Source organism: Chlorocebus sabaeus, chromosome 3 (genome assembly GCF_047675955.1).
Source record: "Chlorocebus sabaeus isolate Y175 chromosome 3, mChlSab1.0.hap1, whole genome shotgun sequence".
Classification (NCBI taxonomy): Eukaryota; Metazoa; Chordata; class Mammalia; order Primates; family Cercopithecidae; genus Chlorocebus; species Chlorocebus sabaeus.
The window spans coordinates 28,184,633-28,197,678 of NC_132906.1; the positions used below are offsets into that span (position 1 = coordinate 28,184,633).

General features: G+C 38.3%; 1 protein-coding gene across 2 annotated transcripts in view; it reads left to right on the plus strand.

The window, feature by feature from the left end:
• TRIM13 (tripartite motif containing 13) overlaps window positions 1–13,046 on the plus strand; it is an 80,521-nt gene that overhangs the window by 20,327 nt on the left and 47,148 nt on the right. Inside the window, exon 1 of one of the 2 annotated variants that reach the window (XM_073014345.1) lies at window positions 10,740–11,851. The exons of the other annotated variant lie outside the window; for it this stretch is intronic. The gene's annotated coding sequence lies outside the window, so the exon portion shown is untranslated. Of the gene's footprint in view, window positions 1–10,739; window positions 11,852–13,046 lie in introns of those variants that run through there. 2 annotated transcript variants of the gene reach the window in all.

The following is a 13,046-nucleotide window of genomic DNA, read 5'->3' on the forward strand; positions in this document are numbered from 1 at the left end:
ACCATTTGACAACCCAATCTTGCACAATCTCTGGAAAGAAATACTATGCCAACAGGAGCAATTCACTTTCCAGGTCTTTTTGGATTCCAGCTCTGATTTTTGTGTCTTCTCAGGGCATCTGGTCCATCCCAAGTATGGGAGAGAGAGTTGTAGAATACCCCAAAAGGAAAAAGCAGAAACTAGGACACACACAGGTCCCAGTGTGAGATGGGGGCATCTCACCTGGATGGCTCTGATAGCCCTTGTCAGTCCCAGGGATCAGAGGGAGACTCAGAAAATTGTGAGGAAGATACCCCAAAATGCAGGGCCCCCTGGAAAAAGGAACCCAGGGAAGAGTGCCCTGCTGCCTAGATTGAAGGGCTGAAGTAATTTTAGGGCAACAAAGTTGATGATAGAAAGTTCTCTATTACTGAAGAATTCTAGTGGTTAAAGGAACTAATGAAATAATAGATCATTAATAAATGTTAAAACTTTAACCTGAATAAGCCTAGTATCACTAAAAGTGGAAAACCTGACATTATGTCTCCTAATGTGATGCAATAAGAAAACAGCACCACTTGCAAAGTATTCCTGCCTTAAAAGCTGAACCTGAATCTGATGAAATTTCTCAATTTATTTTTTAGTCTATAAAAAATATGGGGTAAAGAACATTAAATAACTCTGTTAGAGTGCAATCAGCTAAATACAGAATGTGGGACTGTCAAGAGCTGTGCAAGGCCTGGGATTTTGCCTCACTTATAAGCTAACAAGTTAGCTTGTTTTGGTTTCATGGACACTGGCAGGAGACAGAAGATTCCTGAGTCAGAGACAAAGGATTTTACTGCCCACAGCAAAAGTAGTATTCAGAACTTCATATTTGTTTGTGTCAGTCTCCATGCCCCACAAGTCTTATTGGAAGTGATACAAAGGGCTCATGATGGATGCCTTAGAATGTAGTTGGTCGCATTACAGTAAAGAAACACTGAGTTTGGGGTATTCATTGTTTTTAAGGCAAGTGGAAGCCAGCCCGCTCTTTTGGGGAGATATTACCCCATCCTTCAGGTTTGCTTGTGCAAACACTCTCCTGAGAAATAGCCCTGGTAAAGAAGGATCAGGGCTTTGCATTCCTGGTATGCCCAGCAAGAACATACAGGGATACTCAAGGCCAATGACAGACTGCCTGTTGGAAAAATACACCGCTTAGCCCAATATGTTCTTGGCCAAACTTGAGTTTTTACATGAGCATGCCACTCCATCAGCCACTCTGATTAATATGACCAGAGAGGTTGGGAGCAAAATAATTTCATTTGTCTCTCCTAGCAGATTTATAGTTTCAGGTCTTATGTTCGGGTCTTTAACACATTTTGAGTTAATTTTTGTACATGGTGTAAAGTCATTTTTTAAATTTGCACGTGGAAAATCAGCTTTCCCAACATCATTTGTTGAAGAGACTAGTCTTTCCCCCATTTTGTGGCCTTGGCACCCTTGTCAAATATCATTTGACAGTATATGTGAGGGCTTATTTCTGGGCTCGCTCTTCTGTTCCATTGGTCTGTGTGTCTGTCTTTATGTCAATGTAATACTATTTTGATTACTGTAGCTTTGTGATATGTTTCAAAATAGGAAGTATGAGACCTCCAGCTTTGTTTCTCTTCCTAAATTTTTTTTGGCTATATGGGGTTCTTTGAGATTTTATATGCATTTTAGGGTTTTTAAATTTTTTCTGCAAAAAAAAAAAAAAAAAAAAAAGCCATTGGAATTTTGATAGGAATTGCATTTCATTTATAGATCATTTTGGGTAGTATTGTTATTTTAACAATATTAAGTCTTCCAATCCGTGAACATGGGATATCTTTCCATTTATTTGTATCTTCTTTAATTTTTTAAAGTGATGTTTTGTAGCAGTGATACAAGAAACAGGAGGGATGAATTAATGATATTTTACTATTACAAGATACACTACCCATGATGTAGTACAGTGTTATTTGAAAGTATACTTGCATTAATTATAAATGTATACTGCAAACTCTAGGGCAACCACTAAAGAAAGTAAAAAAAGAAAGTGACATGCCAGGAAGGAAGAGAACATGGAATTGTATAAAGTGCTCAATTAAAACCATAAAAGGCAGAAAAACAGTGGAAAACAGAAACAGGAATAAAAAACAGGGGCAACAAATAGAAAGCAGTAACAAACATGATATATTAATCCAATTATATCTATAATGACTGTAAATGTTAATGATCTAAATTTCACTAAGACAAAGATTGAGTAGATCTAAAAACAAGACCTAACTATATGTTGTCTACAAGAAACACATTTTATCCCAGGCACAGTGACTCATGCCTATAATCTCAACACTTTGGGAGGCCAAGTGGGTGGATTATGAGGTCAGGAGTTTGAGACCAGCCTGACCAACGTGGTGAAATCCCATCTCTACTAAAAATACAAAAATTATCCAGGCATGGTGGTGTGTACCTGTAATCCCAGCCTTTCAGAAGGCTGAGGCAGGAGAATTGCATGAACCTGGGAGGCGGAGGCTGCAGTGAGCCAAGATCATGCCATTGCACTCCAGCCTGGGGAAAAGAGCGAGACTCCTTCTCAAAAAAAAAAGTGGGGGGAAAGAAAGAAACACATTTGAAATATAGGGACATATATAGATTAAAAGTAAATGGATGAAGAAAGATATATCATGCCAATACTAATTAAGAGAAAGTGGAAGTAGCTATATTAATTTCAGGCAGAGCAAACTTCACAGCAAGGACAGTTATCAGGGATAAGGAAGGAAATTACATAATGAAACAGCATTCAATACCCCAAGAAGACATAATAATTTTTTTTTTTTGAGATGGAGTTTGTCTCTGTCACCTAGGCTGGAGTACAATGGTACAATGGCACAATCTTGGCTCACTGCAACCTCTGCTTTCCGGTTCAAGCAATTCTCCTGTATCAGCCTCCTGAGTAGCTGGGATTACAGGCACCCACCACCACACCCGGCTAATTTTTTGTAGTTTTTAGTAGAGATTGGGTTTCACCATGTTGGCCAGGCTGGTCTTGAACTCCTGACGTTGGGTGATCTCCCTGCCTCAGCCTCCCAAAGTGCTGGGATTACAGGCATGAGCCACTCCACCCTACTGACATAATAATTCTTAATGTGTATTCACCTAACAACAGGGCATCCAAATATGTAAGGGAAAAACTGATAGAACTGCAAGAAGAACTGGGTGAATCTACTATTATAGTTGGAGACTTTAACACTCCTGTATCAGAAATGGACACTGTCAGCAGGCAGAAAACCAGTAAGGACACTATCAATCAACTGTATATAATTGACATCTATAGAATATTTCATCCAGCAGCAGGCAGCAGATTACAGTTCTTCTCAGGATCACATGGAGCATTCACCAAGATAGATCACATTCTGGGCCATAAAACACACCTCAACAAATATAAAATAAGTCATATAGTGTCTGCTTTCAGACCTCATGAAATTAAACTAGAAATTGATATCAGAAAGATAGCTGAGAATCACAAATACTTGGAGATTAAACAACATACTTCTTTTTTTCTTTTTTCTTTTCTTTTTTTTGAGATGGAGTCTCGCTTTGTCGCCCAGGCTGGAGTGCAGTGGTGCAATCTCGGCTCACTGCAAGCTCTGCCTCCCAGGTTCACGTCATTCTCCTGCCTCAGCCTCCCAAGTAGCTGGGACTACAGGCACCCACCACCATGCCCAGCTAATTTTTTTGTATTTTTTAGTAGAGACGGAGTTTCACCATGTTAGCCAGGATGGTCTCCATCTCCTGACCTCATGATCCGCCGGTCTTGGCCTCCCAGATTAATCAAATACTTCTAAGTAATATATGAGTCAAAGAAAAAGTCTGATGAAGAGAGTTAAAAATATTTGAAATAAATGAAAATATAACTTATCAAAATGTGTAAGATACAGCAAAAGCAGTGTTTAGAAATTTATAGTATTGAATACATATATTAGAAAAGAAGATTTAAAATCATTAATCCAGCTTTCAGCTTTTAGCTCAGAGAAGGCCAAGGTGCAGCTTTCTTCGGTTGTCCTGAATCTGAGTTCATACAACACCAGCCATCTCCACCATGCCATCGAAGAAAAAAGTAAAATAAAATAATCCAATATTCTGCCTTAGGAAACTAGAAAAAGAAGAGCAAATTAAATCCAAGTAAGCAGAATAAAGTAAGTAAAAATGATAGCAGAAATCGATGAAACTGGAAGCAGGAAACCAATAGAGAAAAATAACAAAACCAAAATCTAGTTTTAAAAAAATCAATAAAGTTGATAAATCTCTAGCCAGGCTTACTAAGAGAGAGAAGACACAATTACTAATATCACAAGTGAAAGAGGGGGCATCACTACAGATTCCATGGACACTAAAAGAATAATAAAGGAATATTATGAATAACTATGCCCACACATTTGATAAGCTAGATGAAATGGACCAATTACTTAAAAGACACAATCTGCCAAAATAACACAAAAAGAAATCAATGCTTTTAGTAAACCTATAGTGATCAAAGAAATTGGATTAATAATTAACCTTCCAAAACAGAAACCACCAGACCCAGACGGATTCATTAGTGAATTCTACCAAACATTTAAGGAAGAAATTATACCAATCCTCTACAATCTGTTCCAGAAGATAGAAGCAGAGGGGATACTTCCTAAATCATTCTTTGAGGCTGGCATTACCCTAATATTCAAATTATACAAAGACATTACAAAAGCCGGGTGCAGTGGCTCACACCTGTAATCTCACACTTTAGGAGGCTGTGGTGGGAGGATCACTTGAGTTCAGGAGTTCAAGAACAGCTTGGGCAACATAGCAAGACCTCATCTCTACTTAAAAAAAAAAAAAAAAAAAAAAGTAGCTGGTATGGTGGGACACACCTGTAGTCCCAGCTACTCAGAAAGCTGAAGTGGGAGGATCACTTGAGCCTAGGAGATCAAGGCTGCAGTGAGCTATGATCATGCCACTGCACTCTAGTTTAGGCAACAGAGTGAGTCCTTGTCTCAGAAAAAAAAATACAAGAAATGAAAACAATAGAGTAGTATCTCTCATGAACATAGATTCAAAAATCCCGAACAAAATACTAGCAAGTTGAATACAACAATGTAAAAAAAGAATTACATACCATGGCCAAGTGGAATTTATCCATGGTAGGTACAACTAGTTCAACATTTGAAAATCAATTAATGTAATCCATCACATCAACAGGTTAAAGAAGAAAAATCACATGGTCATATAAATAGATGCAGAAAAAGCATTTGACAAAATCCAATTCATGATTTTAAAAACTCACAATAAATTGAGAATAGAGATGAACTTCCTCAACTTGATGAAGAACATCTACCAAAAAGCCTACAACTAACATTATACTTCCTGGTGAGAAACTTGAAGATTTTCTCATACTATCAGGGACATAGCAAATATGTCCCTTCTCACCACTGCTTTTCAACATCATACTGAAAGTCGTAGCTAATGCAAGAACACAAGAAAAAGAAAAGGTATACAGATTGGGAAGGAAGAAGTAAAATTATCTTTGTTTGCAGATGACATGATTGTAGAAATCCAAAAGAATCAACAAACAACCCTCCTTGAACTAATAAGCAATTATAGCAGGGTTGTAGGATAAAAAGTTAATGTACAAAAGCCAATTGCCTTCTGATATACTGTAATCAATGAACAAGCAGAATTTTAAATTAAAAACATAATACCATTTATATCCCTCTGAAAAGAAATAGGTATAAATCTAGCAAAATATGTAGAAGATCTATATAAGAAAAACCACGAAACTCTGATGAAAAATATCAAAGAAGACTTAAATAAATGGAGATATAGTCCATTTCATGGATAGGAAGACCCAGTGTTGTTGAGATGTCAGTTCTGAACTGGATCTATAGATTCAGTGCAATTCCAATCAGAATCCAATCAAGTTACTTTGTGGATGTTGATAAACTGATTCTAAAGTTTATGTGAAGAGGCAAAGACACAGAATAGCCAGCTCAACAATAAAGGAGGAGAACAGTTAGAGGACTGATAGTACCCAACTTACTAGACTTACTAGAGGTCAGGCATGGTGGCTCACACCTATAATCCCGACTACTCAAAAGGCTGATGTGGGAGGATCACTTTAGCCCAGGAGTTCCAAGATCAGCCTGAGCAACATAGCAAGACCTGGTTTCTAATAAGTTAAAAAAAAAAAAGAAAAAGATTTATAGAAAGCTGCAGTAATCAAGACTGTGATATTCGTGAAATAGATCAATGAAACAGAACAGAGAGCCTGGAAATAAACCCACATAAACAGAACCAACTAACCTTTGACAAGGAGAAAAGACAATACAATGGAGCAAAGAGAGTCTTTTCAACAAATGATTCTGGAACAACTGGATATCTGTGTGCAAAAAATAAACTTAAACATGGACCTTACACCCTTCCCAAAAATTAACTCAAAATGAATCACAGACCTAAATGTAAAATGCGAACTATAAAACTCCTATAAAATAATAGAGAAAAACTTAGATGACGTTGCTGTGTATCCACTCCAGATTTCATGTTGAAATGTGATCCCCAATGTTGGAGGTGGGACCTGGTGGAAGGTATTTGGGTCATGGGGGTGGATCCCTCATGAATGACTTGGTGCCCTCCTTGAGATAATATGTGAGTTCTCACTCTGTTAGTTCATGCAAAAGCTAGTTTTAAAAGAGCCTGGCACCTCCTCCCCTTTCTCTTGCTCTCTCTCACCATGTGATACACTAGCTCCCCCCTTTGCCTTCTGCCATGATTGTAAGCTTCCTGAGGTTTCACCTGAAGCAGATGCTGGCACTACACTTCTTGTACAGCTTGTGGAACTGTGAGCCAAATAAACCTCTTTTGTTCATAAATTATTCAGCCTTACTTATTCCTTCAGGGCAACACAAAACAGACTAACACATATGGGTATGGTGATAACTTTTTAGATCCAGTACCAAAATCACAGTTCATGAAAGAACCAATTGATAAGCTGAACTTCAACAAAATTAAAACTTCTGCTCTGCAAAAGACAATGTCAAGAGAATGAGAAGAGAAGCCACAGACTGGGAGAAAATATTTGCAAAAGAACCATCTGATAAAGGATTTGTATTCAAAATACACAAAGAAATCTTAAAACTCAACAATAAGAAAATGAGCAGCCAATTAAAAAATGGGCAAAAGACCTGAACAGACACCTAATCAAAGAAGATACACAGATAGCAAGTAAAGCAGCCCGATTAAAAAATGGGCCAAAGACCTGAACAGACACCTAATCAAAGAAGATACACAGATAGCAAGTAAACATATGAAAATATTTAAACATATTACATCATTAGAGAATTGCAAATTAAAACAATGAGCTATCACTGCACATGTATTAGAATAACTAAAATCCAAAGCACTGACAATACCAAATATTGGCAAGGATATGGAGCAACAGGCATATTAATCCTTGCTGATGGGAATACAAAATGGTACAGACACCTCAGAAGACAGCAGCTTCTTATAAAACTAAACATACTTTTACCATACAATCCAGCAATGCATGCCTTATTATTTTCCCAAATAAACTGAAAATTTGTGTCCACACAAAAACCTGCACATGGAGGTGAATAGAAGCTTTATTCATAGTCGCCAAAAGTTGGAAGCAACCGAGATGTCCTTCACTAAGTGAATGATAAATAAACTGAGGTACATCTAGACAATGGAATATTATTCGGCAGTTAAAAGAAATGAGATATCAAGCCATAAAAAGACATGGAAGAAACAAATACTTATCACTGAGTGAAATAAGCTGATCTAAAAGGCTGCATACTGTATGACACCAACTGTATGACATTCTGGAAAAGACACAACTATGGAGACAATAAAAAGATCAGTGGTTGTCAGGGGTTGGGAGAAAGGGAGGTATGAATAGGTGAAACACGGGACTTTCTTAGGGCAGTGAAACTATGCTGTATGATACTGCAATGGTGAATCTGTCATTATACATTTGTCAAAATTTATATAAAGTATAACACCAAGAATGAACTCTAAAGCATGAACTTTGGGTGATAATGATGTGTAATTGTAGGGCCATCAGTTGTAAAAAGTGTACCACTATGGTATGGGATGCTGATGGTTGGGGAGGTTGTGTTGTGGGGGAATAGGGTATATGGGAGCTCTCTGTATTTTCTGCTCAATTTGGATATAAACCTAAAACTGATCTAAAAACTGAAGTTTATCAATTAAGGACCAAATGAGGGTCAAGTGCAGTGACTCATGCCTGTAATCCCAGCACTTTGGGAGGCTGAGGTGAGTGGATCACGAGGTCAGGAGTTTAAGACCAGCCTGGCCAGTATGGTGAAACCCTGTCTCTACTAAAAATACAAAAATTAGCTGGGTGTGGTGGCGTGCACCTGTAGTCCCAGCTACTCAGGAGGCTGATACAGGAGAATTGCTTGAACCTGGGAGGTGGAGGTTGCAGCCAGCTGAGAGCACGCCACTGCACTCCAGCCTGGTGACAGAGTGAGACTCCATCTCAAAAAAAAAAAAAAAAAAAAAGAGGTTTATACTAGGAATTCAAAGATGTTTTCAACATCTGAAAATCAATTGATATAATTCATCAATAGAATAGGTGAAAAGAAGAAAGAATGCTCTTATTAGGTATAGAAAAAGCATTTGACAAAATTCAATTCATGATTAAACCAATCAGACGAGCAACAAACTCCACAAAAAACTTCTTAGAAACTAAGAATATAAGGTCACTTCCTTAATCTAAATGGCATCTACAAAAAAAACTACTGCTAATATCATACTTAATGGCGAAAGGCAAGAAAAAGAAATAAAAGGCATACAGATTGGAAAGGAAGAAACAAAATGGTCTCTATTTATAGACAGCTTGATTATCTATGAAGAAATTCCTAAAGAATCTACAATAAAACTGTTGGATTAATACAACTTTAGCAAGGTCACAGGAAACAACGTTAATTTAAAAGAGTCAATCATATATTCCTGTATAACAGCAATGAAAGATTAGAATTTGAAATTTATAAAAGGCAGCACCATTTAAAATAGCTCAACTAACAATTAAAAGCTTAGGTATAAATTTAAGGCATATGTACAACATCCATATGCTGAAAACTACAAAACATTGATGAAATGAAGATCTAAATAAATGTACAGATAAAGTGTCTACATGGTTTGGAAGGCTCAATATGATTAAGATGTCATTCTCCCACAAACAGCACAATCTCAAGGAAATCTCAGGCACATTTTTAGATACTGACAAATTGATTCAAAATTTATATGGAGGCTGGGCATGGTGGCTTACACCTATAATCCCAGCACTTTGGGAAGCCAAGGTGGGCAGATCACTTGAGCCCAAGAGTTTGAGACCATCCTGGGCAGCAACATAGAGAGATCCTGTCTCTATTTTTAATAAACACATACATACATACATACAATGGAAAAGGTAATTAAAATACAAGAGCCAATTTTTTTCGGGTTTTGGTTTCTTTTTTTTTTTTTTTTTGAAACGGAGTCTCCCTCTGTTGCCCAGACTGGAGTGCAGTGGTGCAATCGCGGCTCACTGCAACCTCTGCCTCCCGGGTTCAAGTGATTCTCCTGCCTCAGCCTCCTGAGTAGCTGGGATTACAGGCACCCACCACCACACTTGGGTAATTTTTGTATTTTTAGTAGAGACAGGGTTTTGCCATGTTGGCGAGGCTGGTCTCAAACTCCTGCCCTCAAGTGACCCGCCCACCTTGGCCTCCCAAACTGCTGGGATTATAGGCATGAGCCAACACACCTGGCCCATTTTTTTTTTTTTTTAAATAAAACAACAAAATAACTAAGTTGGAGGACCCACACTACTTTAAGACTTACTGTAAAGCTATAGTAATCAAGATAGCATGGTATTGTTGAAAGAATAGACACGTATATACATTAAACAGAATAAAAAGCCCAAATTAAACTTACACAAATATAGTCAACAGATTTTTGACAAAGGTTCAAAGGCAATTCAATAGAGAAGGAACAGTTTTTTCAACAAATGGTGCTAGAATGATTCTTCATCCATATGCAAAAAAGGAACCTTAACACATACTTCATACCTTGTATAAAAATTATTTCAAAGTGATTTATAGATCTAAATATAAAATATAAAACAATAAAACGTCTAGGAGAAAGTGTAAGAGACCTTGAGTCTGACTATGAGGTTTGTTTGTTTGTTTGTTTTTTATTGAGATGGAGTTTCGCTCTAGTCACTCAGGCTAGAGTGCAATGGCGTGATCTCGGCTCACTGCAACCTCCGCTTCCTGGGTTCAAGTCATTCTCCTACTGGAGCCTCCCAAGAGGCTGAGATTACAGGCATGTGCCACCACGCCCGGCTAATTTTTGTATTTTTAGTAGAGATGGGGTTTCACCATGTTGCCCAGGCTAGTCTCGATCTCCTGACCTCTGGTGATCCGCCCTCCTTGGCCTCCCGAAATGCTGGGATTACAGGCATGAGCCACCACGCCCAGCCAACTATGAGTATTTAAATACGACACCAAAAGCACAACCCATCAAAGAAAAAAATGAGAAATTGAGTTTTATGAAAATTAAAGACTTTTGCAGGCTGGGCATGGTGGCTCACATCTGTAATCCCAGCACTTTGGGAGGCTGAGGCAGGCAGATCACGAGGTCAGTAGTTCGAGACCAGCCTGGCCAACATGGTGAAACACCATCTCTACTAAAAATGCAAAAATTAGCTGGGCATGGTGGCGGGCGCCTGTAATCCTAGCCACTTGGGAGGCTGAAGCAGGAGAATCACTTGAACCCAGGAGGCGGAGTTTGCAGTGAACCAAGATTGCGCCATTGCACTCCAGCCTGGGAGAAAGTGTGAGACTATGTCTCAAAAAAAGAAAAAAAAAAGACTTTTGCTTTGTAAAAAAATCTGTGAAGAGAATGAAAATACAAGCCACAGACAAGGAGAAAATATTTGCAAATCACATATCCAATAAAGAGTTTGTATCCAGAATATATAAAGAACTCTTAAACCATAACAATAATAAAACAAATAATTAAACTTAAAAATGAGCAAATGTCTGAAAATATTCTTCCCCAAAGAAGATATATGGATGGCAAATAAACAAGGAAAGATATTCAACATCATTAGTCACGAGGAATATGCAAATTAAAACCACAGTGGGCTACCACTATGCACCTATTACAATGGCTAAAATAAAGAACTGAATACAAAATATTGGCCTTGATGTGGAGTAACAGAAAGAGTCATTCATTGCTGGTAGAAATACAAAATGGTACAGCCACTTTGGAAAAACAAATTTGGCAGTTTCTTATAAAGTTAAGCATATACTTATATGACCCAGCAATCTCACTTCTAGGTATTTATGCAAGTGAAATGAAAGCTTACACTCATACAAAACATGTATATGAGTATTTATACATAATTTTCCCAAAATGAGCAATTAAAAATGAGAAATTGTGGTAATCCATATAAGGGAATACTACTCAGCAATAAAAAGGAACAGATTATTGATTCATACAAAAACATGGGTCAATCTTAAAATGCATTTTCCTAAGAGGATCATTGTTGGGACTGGGTGATGGGTACAGGAGGATTGATTATTCTGTTTTTGTGTGTGATTGAAAATTTCCATAATAAAAGTTTTAAAAGTGTATTTTAATATGGTATTTTTAAATGATATCACAATGTCCAGGTACTGCACAGATGAGACTGAAGTTCCATGTTCTAAAACCAGAAGCTCCATCTGAAATGTTGCATAGAAAACTGCTCATTGGCTGGTCGCAGTGGCTCACGCCTGTAATCTCAGCACTTTGGGAGGCCAAGGTGGGTGGATCACCTGAGGTCAGGAGTTTAAGACTAGCCTGGGCAACATCGTGAAACCCCATCTCTACTAAAAAAAATACAAAATTTAGCTGGGCATGGTGGCAGGCACCTGTAATCCAGCTATTTGGGAGGCTGAGGCATGAAAAATCGCTTGAAACCAGGAGGCGGAGGTTGCAGTGAGCTGAAATTGTGCCATTGCACTCCAGCCTGGGCGACAGAGTGAGACTCTGTCTCAATAGAAAAAAAAAACAAAAACCAAACAACAACAACAAAAAAACAAAACAAAAAATTGCTCATTACATAAAGATCCAATCTGGAATGTAAATTTTATTTTATTAAGATATATACTTATAAAGCATTTTGAATTATTGGCTTGTTGGTTTTAAGAACTGAATTTGCCTAGGCATTAGGAAAAGTACAGAAAGCTCCCCAGAGCAGTCTGGAGCCCAGCAGTTCCAGGCCCCTAGGCCATCTGAATTATAGGACAGAAGGTGGGGGTGTCAGTGAGCACTGTTCTTCTGAGTGTCTGTCAATGGAGGGTGCATGTCAAACAGGAAAGAGGTTTGCTAAGGCTCTATGTTTGTTTGCCTTTTCTTCAACTGGAGACTGAAGTTTGAGAATAGTAAGTAAGCAAGTAATCGTTCTCCTAGATCTCATTACTTGAGGTTTTTTTTTTTTTTTTTTTGAGACAGGGTCTGGCTCTGTTGCCCGGGCTAGAGTGCAATGGGACAATCTCAGCTCACTGCAACCTCTGCTTCCCAGGCTCAAACCATCCTCCCACCTAAGCCTCCCAGGTAGCTGGGACCACAGGCATGTGCCACCATGGTGGGGTAATTTTTGTATTTTTGGTAGAGACAGGGTTTCGCCATGTCACCCAGGCTGGTCTCGAATTTCCAGCTTCAAGCAATCCTTCTGCCTCGGCCTCCCAGAGTAAAGGCATGAGCCACTGTGCTTGGCCTGAGATAATTTCTTAAGATGATGTATAACACCTCCTACAATGATAGCTTCCCTAATGTAACGCCTCCTGCAAATTGTCCTGAGCTGTTTGAAGCTGCAATCAGAATATATTGAAGTTTCAACATTTTTATTGTCCTTGTCCTCTACCCCCAGCAATAAAAAAAAAAAAAAGAAAAAAAAATTAAAAATATTATGGGGCCTATCGGCTGGGCGCGGTGGCTCTTGCCTGTAGTCGCAG